The sequence below is a fragment of the Rhinolophus ferrumequinum genome, chromosome 22 (genome assembly GCF_004115265.2).
Source record: "Rhinolophus ferrumequinum isolate MPI-CBG mRhiFer1 chromosome 22, mRhiFer1_v1.p, whole genome shotgun sequence".
Lineage (NCBI taxonomy): Eukaryota > Metazoa > Chordata > Mammalia > Chiroptera > Rhinolophidae > Rhinolophus > Rhinolophus ferrumequinum.
In genome coordinates, this window is record NC_046305.1 from 3,516,127 (window position 1) to 3,537,008 (window position 20,882).

General features: G+C 42.8%; 1 long non-coding RNA gene across 1 annotated transcript in view; it reads right to left on the reverse strand.

Annotated features, from left to right (window-relative positions):
• The window catches only part of LOC117015221 (uncharacterized), a 276,976-nt gene that overhangs the window by 236,234 nt on the left and 19,860 nt on the right, over positions 1 to 20,882 (reverse strand). The window contains exon 3 of the long non-coding RNA XR_004421680.1: positions 6,249 to 6,349. This is a non-coding gene — a long non-coding RNA (uncharacterized LOC117015221). The remainder of the gene's footprint in view (positions 1 to 6,248; positions 6,350 to 20,882) is intronic.

The following is a 20,882-nucleotide window of genomic DNA, read 5'->3' on the forward strand; positions in this document are numbered from 1 at the left end:
CAAAGATTAAACTCTTTATCTTGCCACCATACACCATTCGTGAACCTTTCTTTTCTTCTGCTGGATTTTAATCTCATTAATCTGTTTTTCCAAAACATAGTTTTGATGTAGACACAAATTCAAACAGCATATTTCTAATGTTTACATGTCCCATTGTGGTAGGTATTCGGAGAGCACGGTTGAATAAGATACGCTCACTACCTTTGATAAACTCACAATAGAGTGTCGGTGATAGACACAAACATTATTATAGTCCCATGTGCTCAGTGCCATCAGATGCCATAGGAATACAAACGGGGGGAAGGGGGGACTTACTCATTTCTAGGCCTTATATTTAAAAAACAACAGCAACAACAGGCCCTGTGAGCCCCACTCCTCCCTTCTGCTCTCTTCCTTCTTCCCGTCACAGGCTTCTTACTGGACCGCTCTGAGAATTACTTAGATGTCTTGCCTCCCATTCTCGCTCCAAACCAGGGAAATCTGACTCTCCCCCATCACTGCACTGACATTACTTTTCCAGAGTCATAGGTGACCTTACGTCGCTATATCCAGAGGACATTCTTTCAGTTCTCCTTTGGCACCTTCCCAGCATTTGACAGCGCCACCCACTGCCTCTGTCCCAGCTGCCTGTGCCCTGGTTCTGGAGCACTCACTGTGGTCCCCTCCCTCTCTCTCTCCTTTCTTCCCTCCCTCCCTCCCTTCTTTCCCTTCCAAATGCTTCTGTTTTGTTTCCTTCTCCTCTGCATCCCCTAAAGGATGGTGCCCCTCAAAATTCTCATCAGCTTAGAATTCTCGTCAGCACTCTCACATATTCAGCGGCCATCAACTTCTTACTGATCTCACTCCCTTGTTCCAGATCCACATTAAACATCCTCTCGGCTATCCTAGACTTCAAGCCTTTAATGACTAAACTCATCGTGTCTGCGGAAGTCATCATAAAACCACATGCTCTAGCAAAATGGCTCTCCTCCGTCCTCCTACAAACATCTAAGATAATTTGAAGCGCGTGTAATCAAATTAGACTCTCTTTCTTTAGCTGTGATCCTGGTGACCCTTTTTTCATTTACTGATGACTTTAGCATTTGGCACACTTTATTCTCTCCTCCTGCCTCCAGCACGATGCCTGGGAACTTCCACAACCGCTTGCATGGTCCATTCGATGCCCTGGCCTCTCATTTCCTTGATCTTATTTCCATTGACTAAGTTCTCCACCCACCTCACTCAATTCCACGTCATTGCCAAGTGCAATAGCTCTGCAATCTCGATTTCAACCTCTCTCCCCCCCTTCCTCCCTCTTCCTCTCTCGCTCCCATTTTCTAATACGTCCTCAGCTTATACTTCACTCTGATAACTCCAGTCCAGCCGTTTCCTCCAACTCTTCGCTCAGCTTCCAAGATGCATCCCTCATTCCTGCTCATTCTATAAAATATTCTAAGCATACACTTGCAAACATTATTGATTTCTTCAGGCTCCTTTGCCCCTTTAATGCTGGCGTCACAAAACCCCAAGTATGGACGAATCCGACCATACATCTTTTTTACCCTCTTCTGGCCCTCAGGCAGCAGGATATTGCTCCTCTCCTCTTTCCTCAAATCCCCCAAAACTCCCTTCTTCACCCCTTACCCTCAATCAATATTTTGCCTCATAATTCTCCAAGAAGTAATAGGAATCGAAAGCAACAAGCCTCACGTGATCACTGTTGTCCCTACCCCTGCACTTTCCTGTGTCACGACCCCCTTCGTCGTCAGCATCCTGCTGTCTTGTCCCCTTATCATCAATCCACTTTGTACAGAGCAGCCAAATTCAAGTCAGATCGTGTCATTGCCAACTCAAAATCTTCCCTTGTCTTCTTATTCCTGTCACAATAAAACTGAAATTCCTCCTGACGCCTCCAAATCCCTACATGTTGGGGTCCCTGTGTATGTGTGCGATCTCATGACCACCTGCTCCCAGCACCCACCTGCTCATGACGCTTTCATCACACAGACCTTCTATTTCTGGCACATGTCATCTTCTGTCCCACCTTAGAGTCTCTGTTCTCACCGGGTCGTCTGCCTGGGATGCTGTGTCCCCAGGTCTCCACAAGGGCGGCTCTGTCTCCTTGTTCAGCAGATAGCACATTTTCTTAAAGAAGATTCCCTCTCCTGTCTAATCTCTGTGTTCTCCAACCGTCCACTCACTGTTGCGACCATTGTCTTCCTTCTTTTGTGTCTTCTTATTAGCACGTCCCACTTACCACTTCAACAACTCACCACCACACCACCATTATACTGGTGCGTTTGGCAATTTCTGTACTTCCATTCTCTCCACTTGAATAAAAGCTACTTGAGGTCAGGGTCCTCGTCTCTCTTGCTCTTCACTGGGTCTCTAATGTCTAGAAGAGGATACACCCCATGGCTTGTGTTCCACGGTCGGTGTTCCCTCTGACGTGCTCCTGTCGCAGGATGGCCCAGTACCACCCCTGCCCATTTCAGAAATCTCAGCTTGAACCTTTGGTTTTCTCTTTCACTCACTGCCCACAACCCACAAGTCCAATCCTGTCAAATCTGCCTCCAAAATGTTTCTCAAATCTGCCCACTTACGGGTATGCACAGCCCCACCGGCGCGACCCGGGGTTAACGTGCCAGCGTCTCCTCACTGCGTTACAGTAATGACCTCTCCCAGGTCTTTGCTTCTCGTACCCCCCCTTCTAATCCAGGCACCACAAACAAAATGGACTTCTTACGCAACCAACATTCTACTGTCCGAAACACTTCCATAACTCTTCGTTCTCCTCCTGATGAAGACGGTATCTAACGAGGCGCAGTCTTGCACAACGTGCCCTTTACTCCGATGTAGCTTCATCCCAGGCCACGTCCCTCCATGCAGAAGGCTCAGCTCTACATACACGTCCTATGAACAGTTAAATGCCATCGCCAGGCGTTAGCTCCAATTCCCCTTGGCCATCATCCCAAACTGGCTTTCTGGCCCGTTCTATGTGCCTCAGCAGCACCTTAACCTGTCCTGATGTCACCTTATGATCTGTCTGCACCGCCGTCTTCCGCTCCCTGAGACGACGGGTTGTGTGTTACTCCTCTTGGTGTCACTCTGTCTCTGGCACAGGTACAGACCTGGCAGTCAGTAAACACGTGCTTAATGAGGAAATTAATCTATGCATTCCAAATGACGCAAATAACGGCCAACAACAGAAAGACACTGGAGGGGAAAACAATGTACTTTCTTTTTTTTATATTGTGCCTAGAAAGTGATACAAATAACTGGCTCTTTAGTAAATGACTGAATTATGATGATAAAACATGCAGACGAAGTGTCCATGAAAGCTTGATGGCGCCGCTAACGTCAGAGCTGAAGCCGTTATCCTTATGCTGCTCAGCTCTGGACCCATTTTATTTTCCATGAGGCTGAACTCTGTTCTGCCTGCATTTTCTAAGAACAATTGACTCCGCGTCCTGGCCTGACAGGCTCCTGAGCTCGTGGCCCTGGCAGGTGGTTTCCATTCACCCTTCCAGAGATGCCGGCTCCTCTGCAAACTCCGCTCCCATCTCACTCCCAGCCAGGTCCCCAGGCTGCCTGCCTCATACAGTCTACGGCTCTTTGTACCCCAGAACGTGCGGCTGTGACAGCAGTGCAGCCCTCTCCGCCTTCCGCAACGCTCAGAGAAAAAGGGTTCATGGAACCAGTACATTGGAACATATAGTTTTTAAATTCAAATTACATACACTGTTTAAAATGTATTTCTTCTGAAACAATAGAGGTTGTCCATTTAACCTCCGACAAAGGAGCAGAAGTGGAGTGCGACCTCACTGTGAAGCTCTGGCAGCTGCCGCCTCGGGTTAGTTTCCTAAGCAACCTAGAAACTTAATTATACCCAAACAACATGGACAAGTATTTAGAGAAAGACGATTTAGTGGAATCACCATCATCAAGCATCTGAGAGAGGGATTATCGAGGGAAAGAAAAGGAAAAATGAGAAAAATGCTATTTGGTGATCAGATTCGCTGCAGAGCATCTGCAACAGTCATTTGTAAAAGCACTTTTAATATTTTAAATCTGTACTAAATAATCTTCAGGTTTTCAGTGGGAGATCAGACTACAACCGTTTAAATTGCACACCGTGCCTGTACCTGGGAGCTGCCGCAGGTTGGGGGCTGTTCGTTAAGGGGGTGGCATTGAACCAGACCTTGAAGAATGGATAGAATTGGGATATGCAGAAGGTTTATGTATACGGATGATCATAATTAGTCTATTTATTCAATACAAATTCCCCATGTGTTGCCATCACTGTTCACTGTGAAAGGTTCTGCCCCCAATCCCAGTGTACGTGGGGGCAGAAGGGGCTCCCACACCAGCACAAGCAATTCTTGACACCAGTTGGGTGTCCTACAATGTAAATCAATTCTGGCACTATCCGCCTGGAGACAGCGTCAGGTTCCGTAGGTTCAGCGCTCAGTCCCACAAGGCTGCCATCCCCAAGCCCCTCCTAGCCACGTGCATCCTGTTTCCGCTGCCCCCAAGCCCAGGTGCTGTGGACCGGGTGCTACACGATGGGCTCCAGACTGCAGGTTCCAATGACCCTCTTTAGCTACGATTAATTTGCTAGAGCAGCTCACAGCACTGAGAGAGACATCGTACTTAGTAGGGTACTGACGTGTTATGAAAGGCTATAACTCAGGAACAGCCAGGTAGAAGTGAAGCAGAGGGCCAGGTGTGGGGGAAGGTGTGGAGCGTCCATGCCCTCTCCGGGAGCACCGCTCCCCCCAAGTCTCCATGTGTTCACCAACCTGAAGCTCTTCGAAACTGTTCTTTTGGGTGTTTCTGGTGGCTTCATTACACAGGCAGGACTGACCAACTCATTGGCTACTGGCAGTTGACTCAACCTGCAGCCTCTCTTCCCTCTTCCGAGGCCAGGGTGGGTGGGGCCGAACGTTTCAACTCTAATCACATGGTTGGTTCTCCTGGCCACCAGCCCCCCACCTTAGACGCTTTCTAAAAGTCACCTCACTAACGTAAAAAAGACACCTTTGGCTCTCCTCACTTAAGAAATTCCAAGGGTTTCAGGAACTCCACACCAGAAATGGGACAAAGACTAAATACATATTTTTTATGATTGTAACCTCAGAAGGAGGGAACAAGATACTGAGTTGCTTTTCAGAGACAAGAGACAAAAACCATAGTTATGCAGCCGGAGAAGAAGCGTGTGCACAGGAGAGAACTGTTACCTCCAGCTGCACCGGGAACCAAAGTCTCGCTGTGCTCCCCGTCCTCCTCCCCCCCCCCCCGCCTTCTCCCCCCCCCACACACACACTGAACCAAAGGACGGGGGGGAAAAACTGGAGTTGGACTCCTGAACCCTTTCAGAAGGAAGGGTCCACTGTCCAGGAAGATCGGGTGCTGAAACCCGTTACCATAAACCACCGAGGTCCCAGGTCCTCCAATGAAAACGAGCCCCCGGCACTTCCGCACACCTGTTTCCCACCTGCTTCAAAACCCTTCGTCCAGTCCAGGGAGCAGGATGGACCTGGGGCACCACTAGGTTGGTGCCTTCTCAATCAACAACCCTTTCCTTACTCCACACTCTGACATTCGAGTTCTGGCGTTTCAGACCCTGGGGCACATGAACTCTGGTTCACTAATGTTATCAACTACAGTAGCACAACTGTTACACCTCCTGATACCCCGTCATCATTCCACTGTCACCTCCCCCTTAAGCATTGGCCCTTCCCATGACTCTACTTGCTGCTAATAAAATCTCAAACCATTACTCTTATTATGTTGGGAGCCTTAAAATTAAAAGACCCACAAAGATCAGATTCTGGAACAAAATTCCAAGTTATTTACCAATCCTTTCATCACCACTTATACAGGTGATCAGAGATTCTGGTTTGACACATCTTGTTTGTTAAAGAGAAAACCACAGGCCCAAAATGGCGTCACTTGAGCTCAAGCCCATGAAGACAGCCTAGAATTTACACCGGATCCAACTGCAGTTTCAACCTTTTGCAGAAACATCATCTGAACCACTCGGGAATTTTCTGGTCAAGCACCAGTGAAGTCATCTGTCACAGGGGCCCTCTCCAGGCCCACAGAAGAGGTGATCTGCATGGTAAGAACACTTCTCTTCACACAAAGCAAACATGTCCAGGCCCCCAAATAACCCTTTCTTTTCTTTGGTTAATAACTTCCTCATCCCGCCTTCTTCCTATAAAAACTTCACATTTTGTACAACCCTCGGAGTGAGGGGGACTTACCAAGGGCCCTGGGAAATGGTGACGTAGACACCACACTTGTGCTTCTCACTGTCACCAAAGACTGTCAGAAGTTTGCTTTGGTTCCGATGCTGCCACCAAATCTGTTATAAAAAGAAACATTCAGGATCAGAAAGCTAAAAAAATAAATCAATAAAACAACAGATTTAAGGTCATGTATCCTATGAATTAAACCATTTAAACAGCTAAATTTCTATTCAACTTTTAAAAGATAAAGAAGCCTTTATTCTAATGTTTAATAAACCCTCATTAACACAAAGTCCTGCTACTTGCACGTTATACTGACGTCCCTCCCTTAACAATTCTCGGCAGCGTCATGAAAACACAGTCTCTCGTCCTGTATGTGCAGTCATGTTATGGGGGCGGGGGGCTGCTGGATGAACCTCTAGGAGCCCTCAGTGTTGGCAGAGCCAGTGAGTGAAGCCAGTTGGTCCAGCCTTCTTGGGCTGTCCAGTTTCCAGCTGCACCTCAGCTATTCTCCTCTCTGGGTGATTGCAAAGAGGCTATTCAATGTCCGAATATTTAGTACATTCTTTATATCCAGGTTTCCATGGCTCTTGGGTGGCTGTGAAATGGCTTATAGGACCCCCACCCTAACCCCTCTTCTCAAGGAGCCAAACCTTAGCATTCAGCATCCCCAGACAGGCTCCCCGTGGAGGGAGGAAGGCACTTGAGATGCTTTGTTCCCCTTGAAGAAGAGTCAGGTCAGAACACCTGATGTACAGATTTTTTTGTTAGTAGAACCTCTTTGCTTATAACATAAACCCAAACTGTATAGAGAACAACTTAACAGTCTCACACCAGGTCTATGTGAGACAGAGCAGAACCAAGACTCTACAGTGGAAACCAACTGATTCATGGGCATACAAAACCGCAAAGAACTCCAAACCTACTGTGAGGTCTACAGTAGAGGGAAGAAGTAGTGATGCTAGATGAATAATCTCTTGACCAACACGAGAAAATTTTCTGTGGCAGCATTTGTTCTTAAGGTCTTACTCTTGCTGCTGAACGCTGGGGTATCATGTAAGGTCTGCTTTTCACAGCAGATGGACAGAAACAATGAGCTGCACAGGCATCTCCAATAGCCATAGTCAACAGGTCGACCAGAGAGGACGTACAAAGATGTCTCACAGTCCACTGCTGGGCAGTGTTGTAAACCAGAACTCAAGTAAGGGGATGGATAGCCATCAGCTGAGGAAATCTGTGGAACTCAGACACTAAGCTTTGCTCAGTGGCAGACAGAGTTCTCGTATCACGTCCTATTAGAACGAATGAGCTGTCTAAGAGGAACGAGCATAAGATAGAGACTGGACACCCAAGTGGACTGGCAAGCAGCAGAGACCTAGCCCGCAAAAGAAAAAAGAAGTAGGAGAGTAAGGACATTTGTAAACTAATTGCTCATTAACCTTCCAGAGAGAACTGTGGCCCAGTGTGGGAATCTCGTGTGATGAAAAATCAGGCTAATCCAAGAACCACAGAAGGTCAATGAGTCCACCTAGAAAACCACTCTGTACCAGGCAGCAGTCAGTGCCAAGGGGCGACACGATTTGGGGGTTCTGAGGCTCTTCCCCAGCCACCTCTGGTGGGTTTGGTTCCTTAAGATAATGACCTTGTCTTACTCAACTTTGCTCTACTCATTTACTCATTCCTTCCTTCACTCATTCATTCCTTCACTTGTTCAATGTTGTGTCTGTCGGTAGCAGACATTCAACTCAAAGTTTGCTCTTCTTTGCTATTGCTATGTGTTGTTTCCCCTTCAGTTTGTGTCCACGAACACTATCTGTTCTCTACCTAAGCAGTCAGTACCGCTCCTTTTGAAAAATAGATTATAATTTTGGAGCTGGAGCCTACCTTTGTCTTAGACACACTCGGAATTATCCCTGAAAAAGATTGTCTTTGTTCAGGGGCAGCAGAAGACTTACAAACACTCGAGGAATATTGACGGGGAAATAGACAATAAGGCCAGCATGTCACACGATCCAGATGTCCCGCTGGCAGTTATACATCATTTGTCACTTCCATTAGCCAAAGCTTGCCCCTAATTTAAGAGACAATTCTATAAAGTGTTATTTTTTTAAAGTTTTTTCTTCTTAAAAGTCACTTTGGTGTTTTGAGAGTGATGTGTCTACTATAATAAAAATAATATTATACTAAGTAGAAAAGTAAGTTGAGGAAGCTATCAGGACCTAACAACAACATGCTACAAGGTATTCCAAAATAGAAAAAAATTGTAAGATTAAACAAGTGTATGAAAACAACTCAGGTTGATCTCCCATGTTTGCAAATGGCTGCTCCAAGTTCTGTTCCAAAATGGTGTCAGGGCTTTCACTGCTGTCATCAATTGCCATCAGCACTGCGTTTAACTGACATAATCACTGATTGTTACAATTAGTGCCCATTAGTATGGAGTAGAATCAGAGTCTCAGTCATATAGAATTGCCCATTATGTCCGGAGAATACACAGAGTTCATCACTTATGATTAACATTACCAGAATGAATTCAAAAGAAATTATGAAAGACCTGTCACTTTGTAAAGCCGCCAGATGTGAGCATCAGAGATGATGTACCAACTGTCAAAACTCAATGTCCTGCTATGGAACACCCAGCCTTTAGACGTGCAAGTATGGAGCATTAGAGAAACTATGTGTTTACTGGAGAGGAACTGGGGGCGGGGGGGACCGATAGACAAAGTATATTGTTGAAGCCAGAAAAACGTATGAAATGTATTTGCTGTAGTTAGGTCCCTTTATAAAATTATTCTTCCCTCACCTTATTTTTTTGTTATTGTTTTGTTTTTATTTCCATGTATATTATAAGCCAAAAGAAGTGCCTATGTAAGGGTGGAAAATGACATTGTGAATGTAACTTTTAACCCTGGAAATCATTTATTATTTCCACAGAAACTGGCCAATTGTAATTTTCTTATGATAGTGATTGTTAACACTCAACTCTCAACGAATGCATTTTAAGTAGGGGACTGCAGAGTTAAGAAAAAATGTGTGCTGCCAGGAGCGCCGGCTTCCATCTTGGATCACGCAGTAAGGTGAAGGCTGGGATCTGTGAGGATGGAAGACCAAAAAGACAGTAACCATGCAGCTACCATTTGAGTCTTGCACTGCCCGGCAACTACAAATGGTAGGATCAGACACGGGAAATACTAAGAAAGAGAAAACAATGTTTTCACTTTGAAGACATCAATAGCTATGCCATGTCATTTATGTTTTGACTAGGTGGCACCAAACCATTATGTGTTTCACACATTTTCATTAAATCTTCACTATAAAAATAAGCCTATGTGTGTATGTAGTAACAAAGGTGTCCATTTCCACCCAGAGGCACAAGCTTTTAATTGTTACATGTGTATCTTTTCAGGTATTTTCTATGCATATGAAAGCATTTGTATACTCTCGTATATGGCATATTCACTTTATATTTCAAATGTTTTTATACCATTCTGCTGCAACTTGTCACCATTTTTACACCTTAGTTTATAGCATTGTTATACATCTTTCAATATATAATGACTGCATTATATTTAATTTTATGAAAAACAGTATGTATTTAAACTATACACTATCAGTATTTATATTATGTCTATTTTGTCACTATACCAAACAACAGAGAATTAAATACCCTTGTATAGTTACCTATTTGTAGATATTTAGGATGAAGTTCTAGAAAGAGAATTGCTGGGCTAATATACATGTACATTTTCAAATGTTGAGATATTTGTATATCTATACCTGCATCTACATCTTATTTATCTATTAAAACTGCTTCCAAAATGTTTGCTGTAATTTAGATTCCGACTGCTATGCACCAGAGCACTCCCAAACTCCTACATCCTGGCAAAAATAAAACGCGGCGTTTTATTTTAATTTTTAAAATCATGACGATAATTCATCATCTCTGTTATAGTTATTAGCAATTTGTATTCATCTGTGTCCTTAGGTTTTCACAAAAATTTTCTCTATTGAGTTGATGGCACTTTTGTTCAATAGCTTTTTAGATGTGTGTGTGTGTGTGTGTGTGTGTTTTACATACCATAAAATTCTGCCATATAAAATAGACAGTTTGATGGTTTTTGATGTATTCACAGAGCTGTGTAGCGTCCTCGCCATCTAATTTTAGAACATTTTCCGCACCCCAAAAAGAACCACATACACATTAGCTGCCATCTCCTATCCCTTCTTCCCCTTCTCCTGTCCCCGTCACAGGTAAACATGAATCTACTTTCTGTTTCTATGGGTGCAAGTCCCAGACATTTCACACAAATGGAATCATCCAGTACGTCGTCTTTGTGATTGGCTATTTTCACTTAGTATGGCATTTTCAAGGTTAATACATGTAGCATGTATCAGTACTTATTTTTTATTGCTGAATAATATTCCACTGTATGGATTACACCACTTTTGCTCATCCATTCATCATGGCTGATGATTTATTACCTGTGACTTATCACGGTGGATATCCATTATGGCTATGCATTGACAGGCATTCCGATTGTTTCCACTCTGGGGCTATTATAAATAATGCTGCTATGAACATTTGTGTGCAGCTTTCTTATGGACATATTTCTCTTGAGTGTAGCTACTAAGAATCATTGAGTCACCTGATTACCCTACATTTAGCACACTGCCAAAACTCTTCTCCAAACTGACTGCACCATTTTGCATTGCCACCAGCAAATATACAAGGATTCCAATTTTCCCACTCTTACCAAGACTCATTATTGTTTCTTCTTATTATTTTGGCTACTGTGGTGGGTATGGAGGGGACCTCAGTGTGTTATTTACAATAGCCTAAGGACTACTGGAGAGGAGTACCTTTTTGTGTGTTTATCAGCCATTTGTACATCTTCATTATATAAATGTCTATTCAAGTCCTTCATCCATTTTTAAGGGGATTACTTGTCTTTCTAACGTTGAGTGTTCTTTATATATTCTGGACACAAGTCTCCTTTGTCAAATACATGATTTGCACATTTTTTCTCCTAGTCTGTGAGTTGTTTTCACATTCTTGCTGGTATCCTTCAACACCAAAAAGTTTTTAATTTTGTGGAAGTCCAATTGACCTATTGTTCTTTTTTTCACTTATGCATTTGACGTCACATTTTAAAAAACCATCGTGTCACCAAATGTCATGAAGATTTATTCCTATGTTTTCTTCAAGGAATTTGACATTTTTACATTTAGAATTATGATCCATTTGAGTTAATTATTAGGGGAGGTAAGGAACAAAATGCATTCTTTTATACACAAATTTCCAGTTGTCTCAACATCATTCGTGTGAACATTATGCTTTCCTGATTGAACTGTCTTGACACCTTGTTCAAAATCAATTGATATTAAATGTGAGGGTTTATTTCTACACTCATTCTAGACCACTGATCAATACTGCCAATGTGACACAACTGCACTGTGTTGATTATAGTCGCTTAAAATTTGGCAAGCTTTGTACTACACTTTAAATTGAGAAATATGAAACTGTTCTTTTTCAACATTGTTTTGGCTATAATAAGTCCTTGGCATTTTAATATGAATTTTAGCATCAGACTATCAATTTCTACAAAAGAAGTTAGGATTTTAGAAGAATTTCAATGAATCTATAGATCAACTTTGGGAGTACTGGCATCTTAATGAAATCTCATAAACATGGGTTACCTTTCCAGTTACTTCGGTCCTTTTTAATTTATTTCAAGATGTGTTATAGGTTTTGGAGTATTTTTTTTTTGCTAAATTATTACTAATCATTTTTACAGTTTCTGATGCTAGTGCAAATAAAATTATTTTCTTGGTTTTAATTTTAGATTGTTTATTCCTCATGTTTAGGAATATAATTAATTTCTGTACATTGCTTTTCTATCTTACCACACTGATGCACTCATTTACTAATTCCAATAGAGTTTTCTGCGGAATCCTTAATCTTTATACTTTTCCATACATGAGATCCTGTCATCTGTAAGTAACGAGAGTTTACTTCTTTCTTTCCAATATGGATGCCACTTAGTTCCCGTGTTTCCCCAAAAATAAGACCTAGCCGGACCATCAGCTCTCATGCATCTTTTGGAGCAAAAATTACCATAAGACTCGGTCTTATGTTATAGGGTCTTATATAACATAACATAAGATCGGATCTTATGGTAATTTTTGCTCCAAAAGATGCATGAGAGTTGATGGTCCGGCTAGGTCTTATTTTTGGGGAAACATGGTAATTAGTTAGCCAGCCTGTGCCCTAGAACAGCCAGTATAATGTTGAGTACAAGTTTCAAAACAAACATCTTTTTTGGTCCTTGATTTTAGGGGGAAAGCATTCAGCTGGTTTCCATTAATTATGTTATTTGTGGGATTTTCATAGATGCTCCTTATCAGGTTTCTTTCTATTCCTATTTTGTTTTGTTTTGCTTTTATCATAAAAGTGAGTTGGATTTTGTCAAAAGCTTTTTCTGCATCTATTGAAATAATTGTGTAGAATTTGACCTTTATTCTATTAATATATTACATTGATTGATTTTTGGATGTTAAATCAATCTTACATTCCCGATATATATTCCAGTTTTTATGTGTTGCCATATTCAGTTTGTCAATAATTTGTTGAAGGTTGTGGCAATATATATTCACTAGGGGTAATAGTTTATAGTTTTCTTTCATAGTGGTGTCTTTGTCTACTTTTAATTTCTGGGGAATCCTGGTCACATGGAATGAATTGAGAATTGTTCCATCTTCTCGTATGTTTTGGAAAAGTTTGTGGATGGTTGGTATTAATTTTTCTTTAAATATTTGGTAAGTAGAATTCATGATTAAAGCCATCTTGTCCTGGGCTTTTCTTTGTTGGAAGTTGTAAAATTATTAACTCAATCTCTTCGCCTATTATAAGTCTCTAATCAGATTATTAATTTTTTCTTAAGTCACTTTTGGTAGTTTGTCTTTCTAGGAAATTTTCCACTCCATCTAAGTTATCTAACTGGTTGGCATACGGTTTTTCATAGTACTTTCTTACTATCCTTTTTTACCTCTGTGAGGTCAACAGTGAGGTACCTACTGCCATTTCTGAATTTAGTAACTGGAGCCTTCTCCCTTTTATTTTTGATCAGTCAAGATAAGGCTAGCCAGTTATCCCACTTAAAAAAAAAAGATGAATCCATTTTCTCCCATTAATTTCAAAAGTAATTTTTGTCTCGTATGACCTTCTCATCTGAACCTACATTTATTTTTGTCCCAATGATCTTTCTCTGCACTGGAGATGTGCCGTTTGAACTATTGTACCTTAAAAGGATTTTTAATATCTGGTAGGAATAAGCCTCCCTTTATAATCTTTGTTTTCGTATTTTTGAAAGCTATTCTAGCACTTTTTTCCAGATGAACATTCAAGTTATTCTGAAAAGTTTTAAAAATATACTATTTCTGCTTTGACTTAGATCATATTGAATTCATAGATAAACTTTGGAAAAATCAACATTGTTCAATAGGCGCTATTCTTATCCAAGGATAAGCTATTGCTTTCAAAACTACATTTTCTTTTGTGCTCCTAAGTAGTTTTAATTTTTCTTCACACAAGTCTTTCACATTCTTTAATTTGTTTAGCTGACATTTCCCTTTTTGTGAATGGAGTATTCTGTTTCATTACCTTTTCTACATTGCTGTTATTTTTATAATCACATACTCTTCATATTCTCAGTCTTCATGGATTTCTCATTCCTTTAAGGTTTAAATTAAATTGCTTGAGCATTTATGCCATATAATAGTAGTTGTCAATTGCTTCTTCCCCATGTGCATACATATTTTTTTGCTATATTTGAGGAGAGGATTTTACCGCCATATTAGATCCTAAGAAGGGTCTAACTAAGCATTTCCTAGTTCCCTGCATCCCATGAAGATGCTGTTCATTTTTATGCTTTTCATGTTTGAAATTCTGAGACTGGAACTCTTTTGGTTCATATCTATACAATATGAACATATATATATATATATAAATATCTCAACATTAAATCAATGCTGCTAATTAGAGAGATTTTATTGAAGAACTGTGGTGAGCTGCAGGCAATTAGAGTTTGGGCATAAAATAACTTCATTTCGAATTTCAGATAGACTTCCTGTCAAATCTGTAAATTGGAATGTCCGAGTTTGAAACCTGGCTCCATCTCTTCCTTTCTGTGAAGCGTGAAGCCGTCAGGATGATGCTGAGCTTTCTTGTTATGTCCCTGTTCTCAGTGGGACGGGATGGCTTCTCCTGCGTCCCCATTAAACACGGTGTTGAATTTTCCTTTGACACATTATCAAGTGTTTTTGTGTGTGTTTTCATATGTTTGTGGCCTGGTTCTGCTTTGAAGTTGATGGGATTCTCTCTTGGTCCTTGAATCTTGAAGTTCAACAGGTTCTCCTCAAACTGTGTGACTCTCGAAATTTTCAACTATCTTTTTTAATCGAACTCATGGCCCTTTTATCCATAGTCTCAGTTCTACCTTCATTCCAGGAAAACATTGTTTTATTACATTGTTCAGTATTTTCCTTTTCCAGTTGTTCTATGCGCTTCTTCAAGAATGCAAACAGTGGATCTCCATTTTCCCTCTTCTAATGTCATCTCATGGCTTTTGCTCTTCTCTGCTTCACTTTGTTACCAAACCACATTTCACAACATGGACTTTGTTTTAAGCACTGTCGATCCTAATTCTGAATACTTCTCATGTGATTCTCATTTCCATAATGTAAATATATCTACATTTCTTGAGCTCAGTAACATCACTTATTAACAATTTCTCTGGTTTGTTATTTTTTACTTGAGTGCTTACATTTCTTCTTTGAATAATCTTCTCTAATCCATTTGTGTATGACATTCATATATTTTCTTATCCAATTCTTCTTGTAAAATGTGTTTTCAACACTCATATTTTTTCCTTGTTAAAACAATTGTTTTACATAGGAAAAATACTGGATACTTTTTGTTTGTTTATTAATCCTCTTCAAAGGGGAGAATGCTATCCACGCCAGCTCACAGAGATGAGCTGCAAAAATCCACGCTTCTTCAAGTAGGTTGCTTTAAAACCCTCTCTCATCAAATCTGCCATATCCCCCAATCTAAGGGAACAAATCTGAACATGGCCAGTTTCCTTCCTGAGATGAATGGATTACCCCATAGGAAGACTGCATGACACAGTGTGAAAGTGTTGTTGTTTTCATTTATCTCTGTTCAGTTGACTTTTGTCAGTGACTTTCGAGTTGTTTCCTGTGCAGGTTTCTCTTTCTAAACGTTTTCCCCATCGTGTTTTTGGGGAGGACAAGGGAGGGAGAATGAAGTTGGCAAAGATGGGCAAATCCCCTCACTGACACCCCTCCACCCTACTCTCCTCTGGGTGGCACTGGCTGCTCTAAGAATGCCTTCTTTGTCCCTTGTACCCATCTTCCTTACTCACACATCACCTATTTCTCAGCATTCCAAGGAAACCACCATTACTTGGATCTTTTAAGACTCTAACTTACTGTAACAACAAGAAACAGAGAAAAACAAAGATACACTCTGAGATCTAGAGTGGCAGGTATTAGCTGAGTATGTCCTTTAATTTTACAATCTTCACTCTATTTGGCAGGCATCGTTCTTTCCATTTTGAAAAGTGGAATTTTCTCTTTGTTTAAAAAAAAATAGTTTTGCTTTTGTGGACCAAGTCTCAGGGAATGGTATGGAATAAACATTTTATTCCACTATCAATTACAAGCAGTCTTAATAGTAGGCCATTTTAATATAATATTACACGGAAATAAAATCATTCTTCCATTACCTAGATTGTCAAGCAAAAATTGAAATATATTTTGGAGTGTATTGTAAATGAGAAGATTTTAGAGCTTTCAGTTGCATTTGAGAGAAGGAATTTCTCAAAGGAGAATCCTTCATGGGAAGAATTTTTGTTTTTCATCCTGCTGTCGCAAACCTAGAGCGTGAGAGCTGGAACGTATCTCATCTTACAACAGGGCTGCAGTGAGTAGCCGAGGTTATTACAACCCACACACAGGCACACAGCTTGCCTCTGACCCTCTGAGTTTCAGCCTTATCCGAAGCCAACCCAGATATTCTCTGGGAATAGAGCTGCTTCGGGATGTGATGCATCTGCCATTGTGGGAGTTAAATATTCCAGGCTTGGTTGATGATAGGCCTTCTCCATTTCTGTATTTCTGTGTGGTTGGGCCACCGCTAAGTCCCACTAGGCTTTCCTGGAGGAAGCCAGGCCTCACTTCCCCGTCACCCCCTGCTCTTCTGTCAGCAAACCCCCTCATTCGGCATGCATCCATGCCCTTTGCAGGAAGGGTCAGCAGTCCGAGTCTTTATCTGTTTGACCCAAGCCAGAGAGTTGTCAGATCAGAGAAAGCTGCCACATCCCCTGCCACTGCTCTGGTCACAAGTTTATAGTTCAGGCTTCTCTTGGCAAAAGATCGCCCACATCAACGCGGTGTTTCCAGGGTCATAAATTTGCAACGTGATGAGACACGACCAGATGTCGCCGACGTGAGCTGACTCACAAAGCGGCCCCCTCTCTCTGTCTTGCTTCCCGACTCAGAGAAGCGGGTCCATTTCGTTCTTCCTCCTCAGCTCAGGGCCTTGGTTGCCCAGGCTGAAGTCAGCCATTGTCTGCATCAATTCTGCTTTTCAGGATGAAGAATGGAGTCGTCATTATCACCTACCGTCACCTACTCCACGGATATTTCCTGTCGTTTCGTGCTCCCCGTGGGGTTTCCTCGGACACACTTTTGATTGTCCCTTTAGTTGTTGTGATGGTAGCTGTTGTGATCATGTTCCCTGTGTAGAGTCATGGGACACACGGGCATGGCTGTCTATAGCCCCGATTCCACGCCCTCCATCCATGGCCTGATCTCATGTGTGATTCTTCCAAAGTTGTTAGGACTTCTTCAAAACCTAGGCTACAGTTGACAGTAATAAATGTTCCTAAGTGTAGTTCTAGGTAGAGCAAAGCTTTGAGGCCCCTTGGGCGTTTGCACGGTCTCATTCTAAGTTGGAGCAGCTGAGGCCACAGAAGTCAAGCAAGTACCCCAAGACGCCACTTGTGCTTCCACCCCAGACTCCAGCCTCCCGTGGGAGTGCACTGTAGTGCTTCTTCAGGAAGCCAAGTTTACCCTCTGGACAGAATATGAATATGTAATCATCATCTCAGCCCTTCGGAATTAAAGCTGGGCCCAAGTTAAAGCAAAGTCAATGGAAATAAAAACAGGTTTTACAAATCGGATGCCGTAATCCTTCATGAGAGAGCTTTCCTTTCCTGAGTTCCAGTTCTCTTTTGTAAAACTTGGGTGACGGTAATGATACATCACTCGTCATATTATCGTCGGTATGGAAAATTACTTAAGGGGCTTCACAAAGGGGTTTTTGAATTGTCCTGTGAAAAAAGTTCCACAGTGTAATCTAGTTTATGATTTGATGTCTGACTTTTTCCTTTTCCTGTGTGCTCTTGGTGAGGGCTGTCTTGTGAGCTGATAATCTGGAGCAACTGGCTGTTCGTTTATGACCCTCAGAGCCCAGGAAGAGACGCGTACAGCCAACAAGAGATTCAAGCCCCTTTAGGGACCCTGAGCAAGCTATAAGGCGCTGCAGTTTCTCAGGAAGAAAACTGCTGCCAAGTGTTTACATGTGCTGTTGTTGTTTCATTTATTTAGAGTGTTTGTGTTATTCTTCATTTGTGTCTTGAATTTCTTCAAGTATGTATTCTTCAGGTAAAGCATTGATTGTTTTGGAGTTCCTGTTGGTTTTCAGTTTGAAATCTAAACCTTCTCTTTATTCTGCAATTTTAGTTCTTAATACCTGGATAAATTAAAGTCACATTTTGTATTCCAGGAACCATTCTTGCCAGGAGTTTAACATAAAATGAATATACTATCTCTTTTTTGTTTGTTTTAATTACTACAAGCAACCTTAAAAATCATTGAGGAGACTGGCTTTCAGTGCCTTAGAGTCAACTAACAGTAAAGAATTTGGGGGTCCAGCGCCCCCAAATTGGTTTAACTTATGAGGGTTTGGTAGTGTTTAATAGCACACAGTATGTAATGTGGAGCCAGGAATCATTAGTGTAGGACAACCCTTCATTGATGAAACAAACAAAGACATTCACGGTCCTATGAATTCCCAAAGCTCTCAGTGACCGAGCAGTCCCCAGGACCCAGCTCGCCTGTCCCTTACTCTCGTCTCCTCCCCGACGACAAGCACAGAGGAACCTGGGATACGTTTCAGTGGTTTCCCAGTACCGGGCACAGTGTCAGGCACAGCAAAGGTACCCAATACAGTATCTGGTAAAGACTGAATGACTACGTCACTCGTGCATGTCAGCTGGCACCCTGGGTCTCCTCTATTCTATAACTTCACTGGAATGATAACCATACTCGTTGCTGAGTGTTCAGACAAGTAGAGCGTCGGTCTTCACAGATGCCCAACATCCTCTCAGAAATGCTGTCACATTTTGAGGTCATAGAAGGATTTCCAATTAGCTAAGGAGGTAGAAAGAGGTCATTTTACAGGAAGGGAGGTCACACAACGCTGAAAGTGCTACCCACAGGACAGGAGTGAGTCTTGTGAAAGGTCTGGGTCCCAGAAGAGATGCTGTAACAGTGCCCACAACCAAACATCCACATGCAGGGGAAGTTATCCATCTGAACATCCAGAATTCCGACAGGAAGGCTGTCCAGGCTCTCAGGGCCCCCGGCCTGTCTGTCGTGACTGCTAATCCGAGTGAGTTTGGGTTCAAAGGGGTTAACAGCCCTGGGCTGTAACACATGATTGGTCTTTATGAGGTTGAAGCTCTCGTCTGTTTGAAGCCTACAGATGATGCTAAAGAGCCAATAATGACAGCAATTCAAAGCAATCTAATTATGCAAACGGGAGGCTAAACAATTTCATCATCCTTAAATTAGATTGTCCTAATGAGATAAAGACACCAATTAATCCTGAATTAATTTCAATAGCCTATTTCAGGCAAACACTTTAATATGCAAATGTAAATGAGAAACAAAGCCTACTGTAGGATGCCTGAGTTCAGAACCTCTCCCTTCGCAGCTGCAGCGGTGCCAATAGTGCCGAACGAGTTTGCGTGGGAAGACACAACCAGTTGAAAATTGTAGACTTCACAGAGCACAGCCGGTGCCTCAGGTATCCTGGATGCGGTGGGGGGCAGGCAGGAAGGGGGGGAGCTCTGCGGGGGGCTGTGTGCTGCTGTCTATTGGGGTACACGGCTCTCACACCCACCTTCCTGTAAGCAGCAACTGGGCAGCCGGTTCAACTCAGCACTCAACCATGTGTGTGTGTACACCTGTGTGTGCCTGTCCATGTGTGTGCATCTGTGTGTGTGCACGCCTGTGTGTGTGCGTGTGTGTGCACCTGTGTGTGCCTGTCCATGTGTATGCATCTGTGTGTGTGCGCGCCCGTGTGTGTGCGCCTGTGTGTGTGCACCTGTGTGTGCCTGTCCATGTGTATGCATCTGTGTGTGTGCGCCTGCCTGTGTGTGTGCGCGCCTGTGTGTGCCTGTGTGCACCTGTGTCTGCCTGTCCGTGTGTGCGCCTGTGTGTGTGTGCGCCTGTGTGTGTGTGCACCTGTGTGTGCCTGTGTGTGCACCTGTGTCTGCCTGTCCGTGTGTGTGCGCCTGTGTTTGTGCGCCTGTGTGTGCGTGTGCCTGTGTGTGTGCGCGTGCCTGTGTGTGCACCTGTGTGCGCCTGTGTGTGTGCGCGCCTGTGTGTGCCTGTGTGCACCTGTGTCTGCCTGTCCGTGTGTGCGCCTGTGTGTGTGTGCACCTGTGTGTGTGCCTGTGTGTGCACCTGTGTCTGCCTGTCCGTGTGTGCGCCTGTGTGTGTGCACCTGTGTGTGTGCGCGCCTGTGTGTGTGTGCGCCTGTGTGTGCCTGTGTGTGTGCGCGCCTGTGTGTGCCTGTGTGCACCTGTGTCTGCCTGTCCGTGTGTGTGCGCATGTGTGTGTGTGCGCCTGTGTGTGTGTGCACCTGTGTGCGTGTGCCTGTGTGTGTGCGCGTGCCTGTGTGTGCACCTGTGTGCGCCTGTGTGTTGCGTGCGTGCATCTGGCCACGTAGTGAAGGGGACGTGGGAAGTGGAGGTGGTGAGCGACGTGGAGACATTGTACTGAGCTGATACGCGAGAGCCAAGTTGTCGTAACACCCACCTGGACCAGCGGTCTCTTCTGGACACAGAGTTGATTTTAATTAGAGACCACTTAATCATTTTAAATTAGCCATTCTCAACCTATTTAATATTTCTGAATAATTAATTTCCATAATAAGACATGGGAACACATTCAAAGTCTTAGGCCTTGCAGTGGAAGGTGTAGCTTTGGTTGGAGAATAGAGTATTTCAAATACTAAAATGGTAAATAAATTTAAAACAATTTGTTAAAAAAAAAAAAAAAAAAGTCTTCGGCCGACCCCAAAGCTCTGGGATTGGCTGCAGGGCTCTTCAATGGCTCACTCCTTTAGAATCACCAAAATAACCCACTGGTAACAACCGGGGCACAGACGCTCTGCGGTCCAGACAGGAAGTGATAACTGACACTGGGGTATCTGACATCCAAACAGAAACACAGAGATGATACTTTTGAAGGCTTTCTACATTAAATGAAAATGTC